The sequence below is a fragment of the Paramormyrops kingsleyae genome, chromosome 8, assembly GCF_048594095.1.
Source record: "Paramormyrops kingsleyae isolate MSU_618 chromosome 8, PKINGS_0.4, whole genome shotgun sequence".
Lineage (NCBI taxonomy): Eukaryota > Metazoa > Chordata > Actinopteri > Osteoglossiformes > Mormyridae > Paramormyrops > Paramormyrops kingsleyae.
Window position 1 is genome coordinate 29414013 of NC_132804.1, and position 22660 is coordinate 29436672.

At 41.8% G+C, this 22660-nt stretch overlaps 3 long non-coding RNA genes across 3 annotated transcripts; all 3 read right to left on the reverse strand.

Annotated features, from left to right (window-relative positions):
• Positions 1–244: 244 nt before the first annotated feature.
• LOC140592202 (uncharacterized) lies at positions 245–2571 on the reverse strand. The gene is made up of 4 exons (XR_011992489.1): positions 1782–2571; positions 1078–1203; positions 842–957; positions 245–557 (listed from the first exon to the last, which is right to left on the reverse strand). It is a non-coding gene; the product is annotated as an uncharacterized lncRNA (long non-coding RNA).
• Positions 2572–3336: 765 nt separating this feature from the next.
• LOC140592203 (uncharacterized) lies at positions 3337–4575 on the reverse strand. Its single transcript, XR_011992490.1, has 3 exons — positions 4411–4575; positions 3843–3905; positions 3337–3710 (listed from the first exon to the last, which is right to left on the reverse strand). It is a non-coding gene; the product is annotated as an uncharacterized lncRNA (long non-coding RNA).
• A 5728-nt stretch (positions 4576–10303) lies between these two features.
• Positions 10304–11524, reverse strand: LOC140592204 (uncharacterized). The gene is made up of 3 exons (XR_011992491.1): positions 11323–11524; positions 10598–10663; positions 10304–10485 (listed from the first exon to the last, which is right to left on the reverse strand). It is a non-coding gene; the product is annotated as an uncharacterized lncRNA (long non-coding RNA).
• Between the last annotated feature and the right edge of the window lie 11136 nt (positions 11525–22660).

A 22660-nucleotide genomic window follows, 5' to 3' on the forward strand; every position in this document is an offset into this window, starting at 1 on the left:
TGGTGGATCTCTCTTGGATGGAAGACATTAAAAAAGGTCACCTCCAGCTTCTTTAGGGCATCACTCAATGGCTCAACAAATGATTCGTAAGAGAAGTGCCGCTTTGTAGATCTCTGTAGTGTTTTCTGTTGCAGAACAGCCTCTACCTTCATGTTCTCACACATATCCTTGGCTGACATTTGTGCAGATGCAAAGCCTGTTGCCCTGTAGTTGCGGAGACCTCTCTGTCTTTTTGAGGCGCTTGATCACTACATCCACATACATGTTGGGAGACTGTATGCGCTTGCTCACATGATGGGTTTGGTTCAGGATGTCATACCACACCACTGTACAAATGCTAAATCTGTATGATCCCACCTCAGACAAAGACTGGGCCTCAATCTTTATGACTGAGTCTTTGGTGTGGTCTCTCACCTCAATCAAAGCCTCTCTCACAGCAGATGCTTGGCACCTCAGGGGCTCAACGATGTTGATCTTACTTTCCCACCTTGTTTCAGACCACATCTTCAGTATAATGTTAGCATGTTTTTTCAGGATGGCCCATCTCTGAGTGGAGGCTGAAAACAAATTGTAAAGTTTTTGCAAAATCTCAAAGTAACTTGTGGCATCAATAGATCCATTTGCAGCATCAGAGAACTGGCATGCTTCCAATCGGTCAGTCCAGAACTTGTTAAATTGATGTCTTTTAGAAAACAGCTTGCAGCAGAAGGCTGTTGTTTTTCTCATATACTAGCCAGCTTCTATGCATCTTTTCACCACTAACTAGTGTTTTCTTAAAATACTGGTGGTGGCACCTTCTTCCATCACCCTCATTTCTAGGGAAAACAAAGTCGGGTGCTACCTTACTTGGTCCTTTGCAAACCAGCTGTATTTGAATGCTGTCAGTGATATCTGAAGGCCAGTTTGCAGGGTCCGTAGGCAGGGGCTCATCCTCTGGCGGTTCAGCTCCAGGCATTTCTATGAGCATACATTTGCATTAGTATAGACAAGTTATTTGGAATACACACCATTCATAGTGGCGGAACAGTCTTTGCAAAATATTATGCACACACACACTCAGGCTACACACAATCTCACCTGAAGTGGCCGCAATTGGGTCTTCATCCTCGGGATCAAACATTTGTGGAGACACATATGTGGCCGAGGAGGTGGACGGCTCTTCATTTTGGGCAGAGAGTGCTCCAAAATATTTCAGAAGTGCCCCTAAATAGAAACCCAATATAAAACTCTGATACATGCATGCATCATTTTCATAATTAAAACAAACATATAATTTTGCCCAATTTATCAAATATTCATAATTATATGTATAACAAGCATTTTATTGAATAGGCTATCACAACATCAGTGTTTGGAAGTAATGCATTACTCTGTAATTACAGTAAGAACTTTACTAAATAAAGTAGCCTAATAGTGTAAGGGATTTTTTTTTTTTTTTGCTAAGTCAGCTAGACTACTACAGAATACTAACGTCCGGTTATAGCGTAGCATAGTATGCAAACGGCTAACAAACACCCATTATAATTCGTCATACATTGAGAATAGGAGACAAATCAACAATACACCTCTTCCAATTAATGGCTAATTAATATTATGCTGAACACGGTCCAAAAGATTCAATAAGCCACATCAGTGTCTACTGTCTGTCTGTTTACTATCATAGCCAAGTGGCTAACAAACGTAAACAGGAGTTTTCCCTATCCCTACTGATTAATGTTACATTGTTTCAGGATACATGTCATGCATAATACCTGCCATTATCCAATGACACATCTGCTTACCTTTATCTTTTGCTCGTTTCTCCTCCTCTTCTTTTCTTTTTTTTCTAAACTCAGCGCCTGATGGCTTTGACCTTTTCTTGTCCATCTTCCATCGGTGTTAATTTTGCACTACAGTATCAACACCCATCCCCCAACCCGAGAATCACCACAACGTAAACTAATAGACCTACACCTTAGTGCGAAGATTCGGTTTGTATAGGGTTTTTTCCTGCGATTTCGCACAACCCAAGAAAAATTAATTGTGACATAATGGGCTTGGATTGGCAATATTATGAATGAAATGTGCTTTATTTGGAAGCTCCCCGCCCCCTCCCCTTTCGGCAGGTTATGTGTGAGACTTCAGCACAGCAGCAGCACGCAGGTGCACCGAGGGTCCTCGCGCTCACTTCCCGCATATATGGATGTGACAGAGTTTAGAAAACACATCGGTGCAAATTATGTCTATATCATAATGTCTGGTGCTTTTGTGTTTGTTTTTATTTTGTTTTATTTTGAGAGCTGGTTATTAGATGCCGCTCCAGCCAGCCAGAGAATCCCCCGCCGCCCTGTGCGGCAAGCAGCAGACGCACCTCGCAAATGCAGGGTGCCCTTACTCCCCGCAAATGGGCAATAGAAAACCGATCGGTGCCCATGCAATCCCCAAAATGCGCTGGCATGATGTCGAGGCAGCATGGGCACGCGCAAAAAAAGAAAAAAAAAAATTGCCGATGTCCATGATGCCGCCCCCACCACGATGCCACCCTGGGCAACGGCACATGTCGCCCATATCAAAAACCGCCACTGGATGTAGTGATCAATCTCCTCAAAAAGACAGAGAGAGGTCTCCGCAACTACAGGGCAACAGGCTTTGCATCTGCACAAATGTCAGCCAAGGATATGTGAGAGGACATGAAGGTAGAGGCTGTTCTGCAACAGAAAAGACTACAGAGATCTACAAAGCGGCACTTCTCTTACGAATCATTTGTTGAGCCGTTGAGTGATGCCCTAAAGAAGCTGGAGGTGACCTTTTTTAATGTCTTCCATCCAAGAGAGATCCACCACATTGGAAAATGTGGGAGAGAGATTTGGAGTACTGACACATTTTCCAAATTTTTCAAATGATGACCTCACTGAACAGAGTAAGGCCCTCAGTGCTGCTTTGCTTTTTTAGGACCAATCAGACTTGGATGCCAGAGAGCTTGCACAGGAGATTAAGAATTTGCCTGACTTACCATCAAAATCTATGACCTCTCTTGAGCTGCTGAACTTTGTGCATGACAGTGAACTCTCAGAAATATACCCAAATTTGTGGACTGCTCTGAGAATTGCAGTTACTCTACCTGTAACTGTGGCTTCAGCAGAGAGTAGCTTTTCAAAGCTGAAACTTGTGAAGACATATCTGAGGTCCACTGTGTCTCAGGAACGCCTCACTGGCCTTGCTATCATCAGCCGCAATCATGCAATTGCTGACCAGATTTCATGACATTATTGATGACTTTGCATCAAGGAAGGCAAGAAAGGTCCTGATTTAGATGACAATTATTTCATATCAGTATGTTGTGCGAAGTGCAATCATGTTAATTGTGCAATTTAGGAATGCCTTATTTTAATTGTATCTGCCTTTTATACTTATTTAATATAATTGTTATATTTTGACTTCTGTGTGTGCTTGTTTTATATTTAAAATTCTATTTCTTCCAATTTATATGTAATATAATACATATGTTTATCTGGTTAAATTCAGTATGGTTCCGACAACAGTTTTTACAATAAAATATGTTAATGTACAATCCTGTGTGTGTGTGGCACCAGAGGGGATGTTCACTCAGGGCACCAAACAGGCTAGGACCACCCCAGTTCAGTGAAAGTGTGTTCCCTACCCCTACACTCCAGAGGGTTAAAGAGCAAGTCCAATTCCCCCATGGCTTTGTAGAGTCCATCAACATTCATCTGTAAAGAGAGACAAAACAGACTGGTCAGTATGGACTCATAAACACAAGGTCTTACTACAGTAACAGTGCATAAGGTAATCCGCTACTGAGCCTCTTCGCAGTGTTTAGAGGAGCACATGCTGACACTTACGTTTTTGTATGTAGACGTGATGATTTCAAGGGAAAAGGGTTTCTTGCAGGAAAAGTATTTTTTCTGTAAGAATAAAAACACAGAAATGAGCATCAAGTAGTATTCTCATTGTTCTGGCTCAAATGAGTAATTTGTGACAAGGCAGAAATGAATGCAGATCTTTCTGTGTATTTAAAATACTATTATTATAGGACCGGTCCTATTCTGATCATGTTCCACTTCATAAAATGAACAGTTAATAGAGCCACATATAGGCCTAACAGAATTTAAAACACATGGTGTTTAAATCACTCAAACTACTATTCCACAGTAGTATTATACGTGATTACTTATTAAATACTATATTTTTAGTAACAAAATTATTTATAATTGAGAAAACTACCGTAAATATAAGACTTTTAAAATATCAAAGATGGATATGCTCTTAACACCGTGGTTAATAGCTCCCAAATTGATATATTTGTTATTATAAACGATGAATAATTTATGCTAAACTTTACAGAAACGTTAAAAATCTAAATTAAGATGTAGCCCATAGCAAAGTCACATGCGTGTTCGTAATACTCACATAATAATTCTTTATCCTGGAAAAAGTTTGTCGAAGTTCAAGTTTTGCAGGAAAACCCTCAACGAACTTGTCGCAGTGTATGCAGATAGTAGAAATGTCAAACACTACTGCAATAATGAAAAAAGATAAGAAAGTGAAAGTTGAGAAAAGCATTCTTGCTCTCAGTTGTTTATATTATCTTCTCTGAAATTTGAGAAGGCAAGTCAAGGTACCAAGTGTGGTAACAGCTTAATTTATACCGTTGGGGAACAGGAAGTGTCACGTAATACTTGACACTTAACAACATGCTTAGGTCATCAAAATTAAGTTTAGTTTCAAATTGGGAAATGTTATAACGTAATAATGAGAAAATATTGCCTATGTTAATATGGGGAATGTCAATGCTTCTGAATAATAATAATAAATGTTATTATTATCATCTTTATTTTCTTTATTATTATTTAGATGTTATTGTTTGGTCAGTTGTAGTTGTAATGATAGGCCGGTATGATTTGACAAACACATTTTTTTATTTTATTGTATTAAAAGTTATAACGTGATGGAAGCAGCCGTCTCATCACCGCCCAGGTGATGTTTAGAGGAACATTGGCATATACTGACACGAGAATGTGAATAATCCACAATAATTAATTCAGTATGATCTCTTTAATTGATGTTGTTAGACTGCCATATATGAGTCAGGTTTTGGTGCCAAAATAACAGCGCTTGTACGACTGTCAGCCATCAGTCTCCCTTACCTAAAAGAAAACTACTTTTGAATTGTTCAGTGCTTCGACTCTTTTGCACACATTTAATTTGATTTCCTATGCAAGGAATATAATGTGAAATATTTTTTTCAAGAAATTTGTAGTATTAGTTCACAGACAATATATTTATTTACGTTGTTTTTCATATTAATATGTTGATATTGTGATTTTTCTTTAGGAATTGAAACATTTTTTCAGCGTTTTCACTGATTCCCAAAGAGCGAATCATTTTTTCAGTTAATAATTTATGTTAACTTATATGAAGTACAACTATGGAGCATGTAAGAAATGACTACATAACTATTTGGAAATTGTGCCTTTCTTTTTTTCCAGATGTCAGCGCAGATAATAGAACTATTATTAGTGCTTAGTGCTTGCAAACTATTACGTAGCATGCCGGCCAGAAGTAACCGAGCCTGGAAAACGTTATTGGTTACGTTTAAGCGCCACCTACTGTCCAGGTTGAAAAACACAGTTTTTCTTTTTGAACTTAACTAAAGATTGACGAAGATTCGCTGCTTTTTAATTTACAAGGCAGCCCTTGAGGTTCATATATCTCTTAAAATACTGCTAATACGCTATTCCTGCTTGGATTTTACACCTTTATGACCAGAGCTGAATGTAAAATTTTAATTTAACTTTGCTCTGGTTGGGAACTCGTATAATATCCATCCATCCATGCATCTATCATCTCTCCCTAACCTTAACAGGATCACAGGCAGGTAATTAGTAGCAGATATGACATACAAACAATCACATAGTTTCTTTTTTTTTCAGCTTCATTATTTAAACTAATTATCTGCTTTGTTGCACAGGGCCTCCATTAGACCTATTTTAGGGGGACTTTAGCCCCCCCCCCAAATAAATGTGTATTTGTTGGCTTAAGTGATGAATAACTTTTTATATTATATATGTTTGAAATTATGACCTATGGTCATGAGCTGTGGGTAGTGACCGAAAGAACGAGGTCGCGAATACAAGCGGCCGAAATGGGTTTCCCTTAGAGATAGAGAGAGGAGCACGGTCGTTCAGGAGGGACTCAGAGTAGAGCCGCTGCTCCTCCGCATCGAGAGGAGCCAGGTGGCTCGGGCATCTGGTCAGGATACCTCCTGGACGCCTCCCTGGTGATTTGTTCCGGGCATGTCCCACTGGGAGGAGGCCCAGAGGAAGACCCAGGACATGCTGGAGGGACTATGTCTCGGGATTCCCCCAGAGGAGCTGGATGAAGTGGCCGGGGAGAGGGAAGTCTGGGTTTCCCTGCTTAGACTGCTGCCCCTGCAACCCGACCCGGAAAAGCGGTAGATAATGGATGGATGGATGGATGTTTGAAATTACCCCCCCTGTAATGACCCCCCATCCATTAATCTCGAACTACAGCCCTGTTGTTATCTCGGATAAGGGGCTCGAGGGACGGCTTTGTTTTCTTGCACTTCCATGGTTGGAGGTTTGAATCTCCCTCTGTTCTGTGTGTGTCTGACCTGTAAGACTGGTTGCAGGATGGATCACCGAAGCTAATTCTGCTTTGGGATACAATCCTCGCTTGAATTTTCTTGTTTAAAATAGAATAAATTTCCACTACAATACTAGTCCTAACATAACTATGTGGGTCAAAACTCATGTGGTTAAGATCTGAACGCTGAGTCCAATCATAAGCTCACGCACCCCTACAAACTTTGGATGCAATCCAACCCATCCCTTCCCAAGGCTGCAGCACCAAATTGTTGGTGGGGGTTTGCTGCTGATATAGTCCCCTCCTGTGCTGAAACCAAAGCTATTCCTTAGCTGTGGGCCATGGTGCTGACCAATGAGAAGCCCGATTCATATCAAATCGCTATGTTTCGGAGGCTGCATGTGAGTGAGGACTTGTGTGCAAAGTCCCACAACAGCTGCAGCCAAATAGCACAAATAAAAACCAATGGTGCAAAAGGAAGTATACAAATTGCATTATAACATACAGCATTGTAATAATAATTTGCAAATTATACTCTTAGAAAAAAGGGTAAAAATCTGTACCTTTGCTTGGCAGTGGGGCTATACCCTTGTAATTGTACCTTTCAAGGTACAGAAATGAACTCCTAGAAACATCCCAAAGGTACAAACAGCATTAATGTACCATAAATGGTACAGAAATGTTCCTCAGAGTCCATTTCTGTACCTTAAAAGGTATTATTACCTACAGCAAAGGGTACAATTGGCAGACCCTTGAAGGTACAGCACCAGCGACAAGCAAAGGTACAAGTTTTTACCCTTTTTTCTGAGAGTGCAGAAACAATAAATGTATGAAACACCCATATAAATATTAGTATGGATGGCGGTGAATGGGGTCGCAAGACTAAGGAATATTTAATAGAGGTCGACCGATATTGAATTTTACCGATACCGATAGCTAGGTTGGTCCGTACTTGCCGATAACCGATTAATTAACCGATAGTTTTTAAAATGGATACTGGATTTAAAAAAAAAAAAAACTAAATTAAAACACAACACTACATGTAAAATAGTACTAAACTTTATTACAAAAACCAAACAAAAAAACAGTACTGAATCATGAAAATGTGCTATATGAAATAAATATGAATATATTAATAAATATTGAGGTAAATTAAAGACATGCTTTCAAACTGAAAGAAAAAGTAACACTCCAAATAAATAAATAAAGTTACATACAAAATGAATTATAATAATAATTATATAATTATATAATATTATAATTATATATAATATTAATTATATAAATGTATATTATATGTGTAGTCTCCCACTATATTTGCTTCTATTTTGAAAACTTTTTTCTCTCTCCATAGGCAGAGGTTGACCAAACTGTTTGTGTAATCTGTTAACAACGCTCATTATATACCCGTCTTTTTAGGCAAGAACCAGATAATGAGTGTCACGTCATGAAATGGTTTTAATACGAAGGGAGCTGTATTACGTGATAACAAATTTAATAAAAACATCGTAAGTTAGGCCTATAATAGTAATGATTTCATTTCAAACAACAAATATATTATATAGAGAAGGTGAGCAAAGTATCAACAGAGCTTTTTGAAACTCCGAATCAGTAAAACACTGCGTCGCAAAAAGATTCACTGTTTCGAAGCGCTCCAGTCGGATCCCCCCCATCCCCCCGGCAAATCGCACCCTGTGCCTGAAGATAAAAAGAACTGAAATCGAATGCATTCCTGATGGTAACAATCATGACATTAAACATTTGGGTCGGACTTGCGTGTATTTTTGCCACATTATTTTAACCGCTTGATGTACTGCTAATGTTAGCGTCCTCTCAGCCTTGTCGACAAACATACTGCTGTTCTTTCTCCAATGCAGAATCTAATCAACAAATGAATTACTTTATATTGAGATGAAAACATGTACTGTAGTGTACTGTATACATACCTTTTCGCTGTCTGTGTTTTAAACGTGCATTTGAAGTGTCAGCGTTGTCCGTGCACCGCGCTCTCTCCAGGCAGCTTGCGCTCTCCTTGCAACTAACAGTATCACGTGTCAAAACAAAAGCATGTGCTTTACAGCGATTTTCGCCTATAGAGGCGGCTCTTGCCATAGATATATATGTTGGCTCTCGCACTGTATAAGGACAACGGACCGTTCTCAGCCGCTTCAGCTCTGACGCAACCCGGAAAAACTATCGGCGTGGATTTTTGCCGATAACCGATAGTTCCGGGAATCAACTATCGGTGCCGATTAATCGGCAAAACCGACCCAGACAGCAAAAGGTAACTGTGGCAGATCTGGGCCAGACATTGGATAGAATTTGGTGCAGATCCGCAAAACGGGTTTGCGCCGGGGTCTTTCTTTCCAACGGCCCAATACCGGCACGGATTTGGATTGGGGATCAGGAACAGACCTTGGCCAGTATTGGCCCGATACAGTTATTAATGCTATGATATTTGGTGTGGATCTGGCTCAGATCCGTGACTCAAACTTTACATCTGGGGCTCATTTGGCCCTGGTCTGTGATTGGTGATTAATTTTTTCAGCTACACCTGGGCCAGACATGGCCCAAATAAATCCCCACACATTTCTCATCTTCAAAACAGTTTATTTTTATTTTACATTTCTGAATCTCAATCTCATCCAGAGAACACATAACATTTTTTGTCATTACAAAAACTCCAGTCAAATGAAAAATGTAAAAAATATATTCAAAAACATTGTGACAAGCTTGCCTGGAATAAATTGTTCAATTCAATACCAATTGTATTTATAAAAAAAATAATGGATCATGCAATAATTAAAAAAAAAAAATTAACGAATTTACGTGTGTGCGGAGACCAAGTGTCAAAAAGCAAGACATTGAAAATAAGTCAACTTACATGATAGTTTGGATGGTTAAAGGAAAACAGGTGATCAGCAAAAGTTGGAGCCAGTGGAACCGGGTACAGGTCTGAACATAAAAAAGTACATTTATTTTACTAATTTCTGAATATACATTGATCTGTGTTTGTGTGTGTGTGGTGGTATCTTACTTGGTCTGTCACTGAAGAGTAGGAAGTAGCACGTCTGAAAGTAAACTGGGAATACAGTTCAGACTTTATTCAGGAGGAAAGGAATTCAACATCTGTGCTGGATGATATTGGTGGTGCCTATAGAGCAGGGGTCTCCAACTCCGGTCCTGGAGAGCTACTATCCAGTAGGTTTTCTATCCTACCTGGCTTCTGATGAGCCACACCTGTTCTCGGGTAAATAACAGGGCCAGGTGTGGCTCATCAGAAGCCAAGTGGGACAGAAAACCTACTGGATAGTAGCTCTCCAAGACTGGAGTTGGAGAACCCTGCTATAGAGTGTCATTTCTAAATCTTAATGTGTTATTCGACAGGGCATCAGGTAAGTAAGTAAGTAAGTTTAATTTATATAGCACATTTAAACAGTGAAAACTGACCAAAGTGCTGTACAATGTCAAACTAAAACTACAACTAAATTTAAATAAAGACAGCAAGCATAAAATGCTAAAAGCATTACAGTAAACACAAACGAGAACTACAGTACCTGCATAGAAAGACGTGGACACAGTGCAACATGATAGCATGACCCAATAAAAAAAAAAATATATTACATACATAAAAAGCAAAAGCAAGATGAAAAATTTAAATAAAAAATAAAAATTAAAATTAAAAAAAAAGCAAAGGCCAAAGAGTACAAATAAGTCTTTAGTCTGGATTTAAAAATTGTGATCGTGGGTGCAGATCTAATATCTGGAGGCAAACCATTCCAAAGACGTGGAGCTGCCACGGCAAAAGCACGGTCCCCTTTGTTTTTGTGGCGGGACCGAGCAACATGAAGGAAACCTTTATCAACAGATCTGAGGGACCTGGGTGGAAATAAAGGTGGAAATAAAGATCAAGCAACAAGTTTCAAAATCAAGGTACAGGTGCATTATGTGTCTCAAAATGTGACTGTATGTATGTGATATAGCTGGTTACCTGCAAGAGATGATGGGCAGCTTGACCTCAACTTGACTAGCATCAGCAGATGGAATGGAACAAAACCTATGGAGCACAGTTCAAAGAAATAGGAGATATTTAGCTACTCAAAAAAAACTCTAACACTGCTGCAAAAATGAGAATCTGAATTTGAAATGAACAAGTAAGAAACTGAAAAAAGGGGGAAAAATACACTTAATGTTTCACCTAATAGATTAAATACAATTCAAATCTAAATAAACATATTTGTTCAAACACTATCAAAATTAAATCTGAAAAAGATTTTATGCTAACACTAGCAATAAACGTTATGCAAACATTTAACTAAACGAAGTTTGCTGATTTATCCAAAAACCGTGTAAACAGGGTCCCATCAACTGGGCCTACTAAGTTTGAGCAACTTTAAGTAACGTTTGCATGCTAACCAGATAAATGAACTGGAAGACACAAACAGGCTGGAAATGAGCTTAGATAATATTTACTGCCAAGTTGGTGACACTGAACCCAAAATTAGAATTTTACACAGACGTACAAAAATATTGCCCGCATCTCATTGCACATAACATCCACTCGAACGGAGATATTCACCAATTTTGAGAACAGGCTTTCACCACAATTGCCAATTCTTACTTTAAGCCTACTTTTGCATTAGTTATGTTTTTTAATCGCATGGATGGAACTATCACCTATATGTCAATCTTAATATAGTTTTATAATGCACTTACCAAGAACCACAAGCAGGTCTTCACTGGTTATTGTGTGACTCTTCAGTTACCTCTTACTGAGGCACGTACACGCGCATCTGCGAGATTTAAAAAAGCGCGGGTCCGGTCTGCGCTGCTGCTCCGGATCAGATACGGACCTTTCTGACGGACTGTCAGTCAGAGCTTACGGACAAATATGCTGCAAAGCTGGCGCAGAGGTGCCTAGTGAGTGTGACTGCTACGCGAATCTAGTGATTCGAAAACGGATCCGGCACAGAGGGAATTGCTGTCTGGGGATACATCGGTCGACCTCTAATATTTAATGACCTTTTTCTTTTTAGCTATTTTAGAGAAATTTAAGGCATTTGCTTGCTGGATGTAAGGTTCTGCCTGGGTAGCGGCAGCAGTTCATTCCATGGCTCAGCTTTTGGCCCCCGACTCCAAGGGCGATTCTGCCAAAGGCCTGTGTCGTGGGAACAGACAGCTCTGGCTCTCGGGGTCTCACCCGCCCAGGGCACCTCCAGTGAAGTGTGAACTGCTGATTTATGAAACTATGAAAATTACGAAGGTCTAATTAACTTCAATGAACTCTGCAACACGTTCTGGCACACTCAGTGATTCTCCGTCGGTCCCGGAGGACTTATAGGAATCTCCAGGGCTCGTTTACCTTCTGAGTATGTGTACATCAGCAGACAAAGCTTTCCATACTAAGTGGTGATTTTCAGTTCCTGTGTAAAGGTCCCAGCAATGACTGGCACATTTATCTGTAGCAGTTTACTTTGGAAAAATTCAGACACTGTTATGCATGTTCACTATGCAGATATGCAAGATCCATCAGTTCAAGCAGAAGACAAAAGGCAAAGGACATACTGGATGGGATACCAGTCCATCACAGCAAAATATAATACATAGAATGTCAATATTATTATTAATAATAATGATAAAATAATAAATATTATTGCCACAGTGTAATAAATCATTTTTGGACACTGGATTGTCAGACACCTTGAATCTTCATGTCTGAATGAGTATAAGAAAGTTGAAACACACACACATGTTAATCCTATTCCTGTCATTCATCAGTTCATCAGCTGGCTCTCCTGAATTTAGATCATCCATTAGATATTTCTTCTTCCTCTCACCTTCAAGCAGAAAATTTCAGTAATATGAAGTTCTCTTGTAATGAATGAAAATACATGTATTAGTTATGTTAACCAAATGACAGGCTGTGATTGGGGGTCCGGACAGGGACAAGATCGATTCCACACTAAGGGGTTACATGACGAATGATGTCTCATTCATGAATTTGGGGGAAGTAGATAGAACAGCGATAAGCTGACTGTAGCTAGAATAGCTGTTCAAAATTTTCATATTGAATAGTGACCAAAAAAATAGGCACAATTTATTTATTTCATTTCACATCTCCAAAATAAGCTTATGACTCCTGTGTTTAGAAAGTTGCAAAGGATGAAAAACTGTAGAGTATGTTATGTTGACAATGAATAAGACCAGTACAACCTATATGTCTCACAATGTTTCAGAAACAAGGCAGGCTCACTACTATATTGCCTCTCAGTGGCATTCAGTTGTTCCCTTTTTTCTAGGAAGATAAAGAAGCTGCTTTCTTCTCAGGGGCAGGGGTTTCCAGGAAAGAAGCAGCATGAGGGTGAATGTTTCAGATGAGTCCACACACCTCACTCTTTGTTCCAGTGTGAGACCGCAGTGGTTGTCAGGGTAAGACTTAGATGGGGAGATGGGGTTAGCACACTTTATCACAGTGAGGTTATTGTTACTGGAAATTATTTTCAAAGATCTGCAGAGCAGATCCTTCTGCAGCCCTCCCTCTGAACCACCAAAGGAGAAATGCAGTGTGAACATTATTATTTTTAGGCCATGCCTATTTTTAGACAAATACTACATTTTTATAGTAAGAATAAGACAGTTTGCCTGAATGGAAAGGGAAACTTTTGTTACCTGAAGCAGATTACAGTTCAAAGTTTCCATCTGTCATTTTCTACAAACCGCTTATCCAGTGATGATGTTATGTTGATGCAGAGCATAAGCTGGGAAAATGAAAAGACCAGTCAGGGCAGCAGGTAAAGTGGGTTGGGGCATAGCTGTGACCAGGGACTCAATCAGCCACACTGTGGTCACTTGTTGACAGTGTTGCAACAATTGCTCAATACTCACCCGCATGTGAAGATTTCAACTTTGTGTTCACACGCAATAGTATAGCAGCATGATGGGAAATCAGCAGTTTTGCCGGAGGTTCATTAAGCTTATGCAGTCCCCGTCTGGTTAAGGTGTGTGACCAGTGTCTGACGCATCTATTTCCAGGGTCTGGACAGCTTTGCCCGATCATTTCTGAGCCTTGTTGGTGATGTGACAAGCTTAATCACATGACATGATTGTATGTGAAGAATATGAGTCGCCAAAGAATGAATAAAAGTTGCAAGTATGCATGTTATTTACCCACAAAACCAACTCGGTTGTTGAGATCCTACTGATGAAATCATCTCGCTTATGATTCACTGAGATAAGGTTTTGTGTTACGTTATCTCGTTTCTATGTGATGCTTGCGATGGGCTTGTGAGATGACAGGTATAGAAGAGCATCCTCTGAGTGTGAACTCATAGAGTCAAAGGCAGGAGGTAAGAGTGTAAACTTGCCAGTCAAACATGATCTGTATCTGATTGTTTTTATACAAGAGGACAATAATTGAAAACAAGAATTTCTGTGAAGGTCTCATTGAAAGATGTCTTTCATAATTATTTTCATTTGCGACTTTTTCGGAATAGTATACATACGTGACCAATGTTCAGTTCTTATGGCACCTTTTGCAAATATATTGATATTGTTTCGGTAATCAACATTTTAAAAGTGAAGTGTAATGTACTAAATGAGATATTTAGGATTCAGATGAGAAGCAAGTTTTATCCAGGGTCGGGGGGATAATAGAGGGTGGGATAACCCAGGTGTCGATTTCCAGGGGCGGAGCATCGCCGTGGTGACCGATGTTCCTCATTGTTCCCAGGTTTCTATGGATACGAGGGCTTTCCAACGCACCACTGCCCTGCTGCTGTTGGGCTTGATTACCGCCGGCCACCCGCTGCAAGCCGCTGGGAGATTATTACTCCTCACGCCTCCAGGGTAGTGGGTTTGCTGGTGCTCCCTGTGTTTGTCTGGGTTTCCTGCTGGTATTCAGGTTTTCTCAAGTCCAAAGATGAACTGGTATCACTAAATGATGCATATGATGTAACGCTGTGCCCTGCATTGGACTGGCACTGTCCCAGATGCCAGAGCTTGGTGCCCCGTGTCTCCCACGGTGAGGCTTTGACTATCGCCCCCTCCATAGTACAGAAACAGCATTACTAAAAGTCACCAATGACCTCCTAATGGCGGCTGATTCTGGCCTTCTCACCATTCTCATCCTCCTAGATCTGACCGCAGCCTTTGATACTATTTCTCACAATACTCTTCTGAATAGATTATCATCCATTGGCATCAGTCATACTCCCCTTGCTTGGTTCACCTCATATCTCTCTGGCCGCACTCAGTTTATCCAACTCAAATCTCACTCCTCGTGTTTATTCCCCATTTCAGCCGGTGTTCCCCAGGGTTCAGTATTGGGGCCTCTTTTGTTCATTGTTTACATGCTACCACTCTGCCACATACTTAGGAAGTTTAATATTAATTTTCACTGTTACGCTGATGACACCCAACTCTATATCTCCTCTAAACCTAGCTGCTCCTTTCCACCATCTTCCCTCTCAGACTGTCTAATGGAGATTACTTCCATCTGCGCAACATAAACCGACTCCGTCCCTTCCTCACTCCCCATGCTGCTGCCATCCTTGTCCATAGCCTCGTCACATCTAGGATTGATTATTGTAACTCTCTTCTCTTTGGTCTCCCTAATAAGTCCCTCCGTAAACTCCAACTCCTTCAGAACGCTGCAGCTCGGGTAGTAACTCATACCCCCTCCAGGGAACATATCACCCCAGTCCTTCAACAGCTTCACTGGTTGCCCATAGAAACTAGAATAGTATTCAAAATTCTAGTTCTCACTTTCAAATGCATTTACAAGCTCGCCCCTCCCTATCTATCTGGCCTGCTTCACATTGCCACCCCATCTCGATCTCTCAGATCTTCATATTCCATCCATCTTATTGTTCCCTCTGCCCTCCTCATCACCATGGGACACAGAGATTTTAGTCGCTCTGCTCCCCGTCTTTGGAACTCACTTCCACCGGATATCAGAAATATCGATTCCCTTCAGTTGTTTAAGTCACAACTCAAAACCCATCTTTTTAAGTTGGATTACTCACTTTAGACCTAATGTTGTCTGATTATGTAAATAACTCTTTTTAATTATTTGTTTTTATTGTTTGTCTTTTACGAACTATGTAAGGTGACATTGGGTTTTAGAAAGGCGCCCACAAATAAAATGCATTATTATCATTATTATTGTTATGACCTGACACTGGTTATGCAGTTAATGGAAAATACTGGATGAATTCCGACTTGGAGACATACCCAGTCCATCTGCCTCAATCCCAGCATATGCAGAATATAATATAATCACTATGACTGTTTAATGCACCCACAAAACATTCAGCCGATATTCCCATGTGGTGAAATAAGATATACTGAAGATATATTGAAGAGCTCATACACACATAGTGATACTGTGAGTTTGGTGAAGTGTCATACTGAAGCTTTTAGGGGAACGTGGATGACACAGCAAACTGCCTTCTGATTGGTTTGTGAATCTGCCTCTGGGAATGATGCAACTTCCCTGAAATTCCCTGAGCTTTATTGAAACAGAGATTAAACACAGAATTCTTATATATATATATAATAGTGGCAGTTTTGTTTTGTCCTTAGTGAGGTATCTATTTGTATCCAACAGGTGCCCCCCTCTAACCCAATGTGTGGTTTGAGTGGTGGGAATTAAGACCTCCCTATTCAATATTATATCAATATTTGTTTGCCAAGTAAACACAAACGCCATCCCAGTCTTTTTAATTTGTGACCTCCACACCATTTTGGAAAGATATCAGATCAATTACGGGCATCTGGCTGATCTAATGGTCTATGTCACCCTTGGGCATTGAAGGAGGTGAGGGCAGGCATGGGGCTCAAACAGGGCTTCATTAAACCAAAACTAGGGCAGGGAAAACAAAAACAGACCACGTGGGGTGGAAACAGGAAAAGCTAACCGGGGGAGGACATCAGGCACAGGAAGGGGGGGACTCGGGAGCACAGGATTGGAAGCATTTAAATACAAAGGACTAACAAGGGAGCATAACGAGAGGAAGATGGAGTGTATAACAGAAAGGCAGGAATGAGAGGTAAGACTCAGAACAGGTTTATTTTAATGAAAGCTTTTAGGAGTTAATCTACCTTCACAATTATACCCACTCTCTATATAATTATGCAGGATATGTGAAAATTAAGTCATTTTGGAATGACTTATGTTCCTTAAATATTTTCACAGTTTGTAATATTGATTATTTAATGTTGTATACCTGTGTAATCATTCTCGTTATCCAATATTATCTTCAATAAAACTATTTGGTCCAGTACTTAAATATAAGCTTCTACAAGTTAGAGGGGCATTTTTGTAGCATGAGAAAGAGAACCGACGTTTTTATAAACTGCAAATGTGGGGGGGTACATTTCGTTAACATAGTAAAGACTTTCAGAGGTTGTGTGCCTAATTTGTAAGGCTTTGTTTGCCCTCTAGTGGACATGTGGTATATGACAATTAGCTAAAAAATTATAAACCGGAGATGGAAAAAGTCGACTGTCAAGTGAGAATCTTCGGGAAGATTTCATATAGTTTATTTATTATTATATAATTATTTGTGTTATAGCACAAGTTAACATTCATTAAACTGTAGTAATCAGATCTCAAATGAAAATGAATTTTTGTCCGTGTTGAGTTTGTAAAGTAAGCTAATATTCATTTGCCAGTTTTCAGTTTAGTTTAATTTAAAATGTCTCATTTTTCCAGAATATTAGTATGTTTCAATGTAAAATTATCCTGAAACAAAGTAAAAATTACTTAAAAATTAAGTAAAAATATAACTAATCAAAAGCCTACAAATCACTGAAATCTGTCAGTTCTAAAATATAAGGGCAGAAATATATTCAAGTAGATACAGGCAGACCAACTCATACCAGTGTTTCCCGACCCGTGAAGGCCACAATTGCTGGATTTTGTCACACATGTTTATTATTACGGCTGAATTCTGTGGCACTCACACACACACACACACACACACACACACACACACACACGCACTGGCTGTGCTTACAGCCTCAATACAGTATCTGTGTGCTGCCGTCTCGTGATCGAGGTGCCGTGGGGGAGGGGGGTTAAAGAACAAGTCATTGTTTGACACCGCCAGCTGTTGGCTCGGGTCTCCTTCTCGACAGAAACTTCCCAGCCACCTGCCCCCTGATTACCTACTATGGTAGCACACACTCCCCTCGCTCTGCCTCAGGTTACGGCACAAACACTCGGCTCTCTTCGCTAATTGCCATTTCCAGCTGTTTATCGGAAACTTGCCCCTTACACGAGTGGGAGCGTGCTGCCGCGTGGCCGTGATCACTTTGGGGGGAGAGCAGAAGCCCACCCCTGTCGTATTGCCACCTTTGCACTTCTACGGACCCCCCTCCAAATATTTAGGGGAGGGCACTGACACTCGGGGGTCCATTCAATCCCAGGAGTCTCTTTGCTCTTGCATCACACAGGTGTCGATGACACACACCAGTGATTTCAACTGTCTCACTGCAACCCGAGTGTGAGGTACCACTGTCAGCCTCTGAAGTTTAGCGCCAGGAAAGATCTGTCACCCATGCTTGTGGGTCTTTCCTGTCAGTTTTTAAAAACATCCACCCCCAACCCCTCCAAGACCCTCCTCCTGTCACCCTGGCAGGTGGGTGCTGCAGTGAAGAACCCCCCCGATATGCGAGACATTTTTGCTACCCGGTTTAAATCGGACTCGCAGCTGTCAGATAAATCACACTTTGCTGAGCCAGAGAGCACCGCCGCCCCGGTACGCCTCCCGCCTTCCCATCCCACGGCTCTATCGCCCCGGTACGCCTCCCGCCTTCCCAGCCCACAGCTCTATCGCCCCGGTACGCCTCCCGCCTTCCCATCCCACGGCTCTATCGCCCCGGTACGCCTCCCGCCTTCCCAGCCCACGGCTCTATCGCCCCGGCACGCCTCCCGCCTTCCCAGCCCACGGCTCTATCGCCCCGGTACGCCTCCCGCCTTCCCAGCCCACGGCTCTATCGCCCCGGTACGCCTCCCGCCTTCCCAGCCCACGCCTCTATCTCCCCGGTACGCCTCCCGCCTTCCCAGCCCACGGCTCTATCATGTCCGTTTGGATCCCCGGTTTTGGTTGAACCCTTTTTAAAAACCTGTGAGATCTTGCCCACTTCAGTATCTCCAAATCAGTATATCACGCTACACAAGCTATCAAATGACCTAACAAGAAGCAGAAAACATGAGACAAATGTGTCACATATCAATATCGCGTTCTCTTTGAATAATAGTTCCAAGGCTGTAAGTGAGACCAAGCAAGAAAAGCAGGGCATCAGGGTATAAAATGCACACAAAGCTTTCATTGTAGTATGTTGCAGTAGGTTGTAGTATGTTGTAGTATGTTGTAGTATGTTGTTCTTGCATTTGCAGAGCTACAGGTGAACACACCTCCTCCAAAGAGTGCGAAGAGTGGACAATGCTGGGGGAAGGGGCCAGGGTGGCTGGCCTGGGGGGCTATTTCGGGCCCAGTGGCCAGGGCAGCGGTGGAAAAACAGATTAGCGGTGCGCCGGAAGCTATGGCACGTGTGTGGGTTTGGGCAGGGTGGGGGGATGGCATGCGGCACATCCGGGGGCTGGGCCCATCAATGAATCCACTTAAGAAATGTCACCCATTTCCAGGAACGCAGGGTCACCTAGTTACAGGGAGCCGCTGTCTAATAGCCTGGCATAAGCCGCCTTTAGGTGAATGGTCAGACAGCGCTGGCCTCCCATGCCCTGTCACCCGTCTGTGACGCCCTGTTTACGTTCTGACTCGTTCCCCCCCCCAATCCCCTGTAACAGTATCCATGACCAGGCCTCTGCCCCACAAATTCGCTCAGCTAGTTGGTTGCCCCAGAAACCGAACCGCCAAATTCCGCCGACTTCTGATACGGGAGAAGGTTGGTGCAACACGGCTCCCGATATAACTCAGGAAGACAAGACGTGCCCCCCCCCCCCCCACATGGGCGGTATTTTTATTTATGGAGATAATGCCTGTGGTGGTGGGGGGGGGGGGGTCACAGAGTCTGGTTTCCTCAGCATCCAAACCGGAATCCCGATTTGGACGACACACAAAATTAAAGGCGTTGCGAGCATAGTTTCCATGAAAGAATTTTATACAAGATACCACAAGGTATCGCAGTCGTAAAAGTCAAGTCACGAGGAAGCTGGAAAATGCCTGAGCCACACATCAGAGGTCCGTTTTCTGTTGTGCCTTATAACATTTGCTATACAGTGTAAATGTTATGATGTGCATTAGATAATACCAGAAGCATAGTAAAATCTGAAAAAAGATCTCACGTGGTTCTCTGCAACATAATAAAAAAAATCTGAGCAGATACCTACATGAATAGTGGCAGTGTTTGGGTCAGTGATGGAATATAACTGAGATTCTGTCACTGAGTCCATCAACTGGCTCCGGTCAACAAAGGACCAGTGGTTGTAGGGGAAAATGGGAACACTTCAGGGAGAACCATTTAAAAGCACCAATCATGGCAGACAGGCTTTCTTTCAGAACCAATCAGAAATATTTGAATGAGAATGAGTAACACACACCTTGTGCGATGCCAGTGACCTCAACCACAGCGCACATTGCACCAAGGTGAGTGTGTCTCTCCTCCAGTTTTTCCAATGCCTTCTACTTCGTTCACTCAGCGAACAGGAATAAATCATCCTTTGCGAGCCGAAAGCCACTCCTTTGCATCATTCCCAGAATTCCTGCCAAAGCTCTGTGGTTGTCCTTCACTCTGGAAAGCCTGCAGATGGGTGGCATGTTTGGTTCTTATTTCAGGCCCCCAGCCTTGGGGAGGCAAAAGGTCAGCTGGTCAGGATAGAGTCAAGCCAGGGATGCATGTGAAAAAGTTGCATGGCATACGTAAAAGTTCAATTCAGCTTCAATGATTAGAATGAGTTACAACATCTACAAATCAAATCACTTTATTAGTCACTTAAATGATCACTTGCCAATTGGTAGAGTACAAATGAGTGGAACTATGACCCACAGCGACAAAACAATGCAAATAGGAACGTTAAAAAGGCGATATACAACATAGCAAAAATATTCAAATTTGAAGCAAATAAATGCAATGAACAAGCATATTAACATGAAAACGGATGATGTATATGATTATAATACAGATGCTCCCCAGGTTACGATGGTCCATGTTACGATATTTTGACTTCACGACTGGTAAATGTTTTCACTTTTGGTACATTATTAAATAAATTACGTGAGATATTAAACACTTTGTTATAAAATAGGTTAAAGATTTTTGCCCAATTGTAGGCTCATGTAAGTGTTCTAAGCATGTTTAAGGTAGGCTAGCTAGGCTATGATGTTTGTTAGGTTAGGTGTACTGTATTAAAATACATTTTCGCCTTACGATATTTTCACTTTATCGCAACGTAACCCCTTCATAACCCGGGGATATATGAATCCTAGGCCTACATCCCAGTCAGAAAACTGCTACTACACTCCTACTCTGCTGTTGCTCTTGCACACTCATGCAGCTTCTTGCCTCACGACCCGTTGATTGAAAGCCCTTTATTCTCTGCCTGCTAATGGTGCCTTCAGCTGCTCCGTCATGTATCAGACTCAGGGTGTCAGGATGGGCTGACGAGTGCACCACATGGTCCCTGCACTGGGGGCAACCAGGGAAAGTGGGCGTGACCCCAGAGCGGAGCTCCCCGTCCCAAGCCACCGTGTCTCACTGTGACACACAGCCAATGTCCATTATAATGATTACAACTTGCCAAAGACGGTTCACGATAGGACATAGACCTGTTTTGTGTTTAATCTGTGTTTACTGCTGGGCAGAAGGACATGCAGGGTAAAATTTTCACTGCATAGTTTAACTGATTGTGGGCATGACAATGAACTCTTGAATCTTGAATCGAGTCTTGATAAAGTGTCCGCTCTAAGGAGCTCGTCTAAGTGCCAACAAGTCTGGAGGAGAGGGTTCGTTTCAGGGAATGGCACAGAGTTTTTCTGGGGAGATGGGGGCAGCACTATTTACTAACAGGGCGCAGGATGCTTGGAGAGGGAGAGGCAGGGCCTGGTTCGGAAAATCCCAGCGAGGCCTGGATCATTCCTGTGACTTAACGTGACACCACATGCAGCGAGGCACTGACAGCTGTCCGCCCACACGCACACACACACGCGCATACCTCTCATTCTGTTTGTTGTGTAACGTTAAAGCCAGACGAAGGGGAGCAGTCACTTTCTATAAGGGACCCATGTCACCTCCATTTCCCTGCACGTAAACAGACACTCTAGACAAACTGTGCTCACTGAGAAAACTGCAGGGGAGGGGCAGTCTGATTATCCACGAATGAGGGAAGAGAACGGGCGTGTCATCAAAGACGAACGGGGCATCAGGGATGGAAACCTATCATTATTGGGCTATTATCACGATACCCAAACGAACCACTGAGTCATCTCATACAAATTCCAAAATGAGAAGACACTTTTGAGAAGGACTAACTAGTTTAAAATACCTGGATGCGTACGTGCAACCAGTCAGATATAGGTTTGACGTAGGTGGCCACGGCGATGGAACCAGGCCAGGATTAACATGTGTGGCTCAAGCAGAGACCTCATCTTCATCATGGACAAGAGACATCAGTCTCTTTCCACATGCAATGACAGCTGTGGATGGTCACCGACTGGCGATCAGGCCCATGATGCCAGCAGAAGGATGAGTGAGTGACGTGTGTGGCGAATTTGAAATAACTTGAAAGAATCAATGTTGGCAAAGAAAAAAAGAATCACAACCGGCTTTTATAAGCAATGAAAAAGTGATTCAGAATTGCAGACAAACAAGGAGAGTGTGTCTTTGCTGGAGAGGCGAGTAAACAGAAATAGAGATATGGAAAGATTCTGGTAGTTAAACTCAATTTAAGCTTAAAACTACTATTCTGTAGCAACAAAGCTGGCAGCCGGAGCGACTCAGTAGTAGATATATCAGCAGACTGATATTCAAGAAATTGATGTGGACATTATCGACTGAGATGAATGGCAGTTGTGAAGAAGGTCACCAGTGC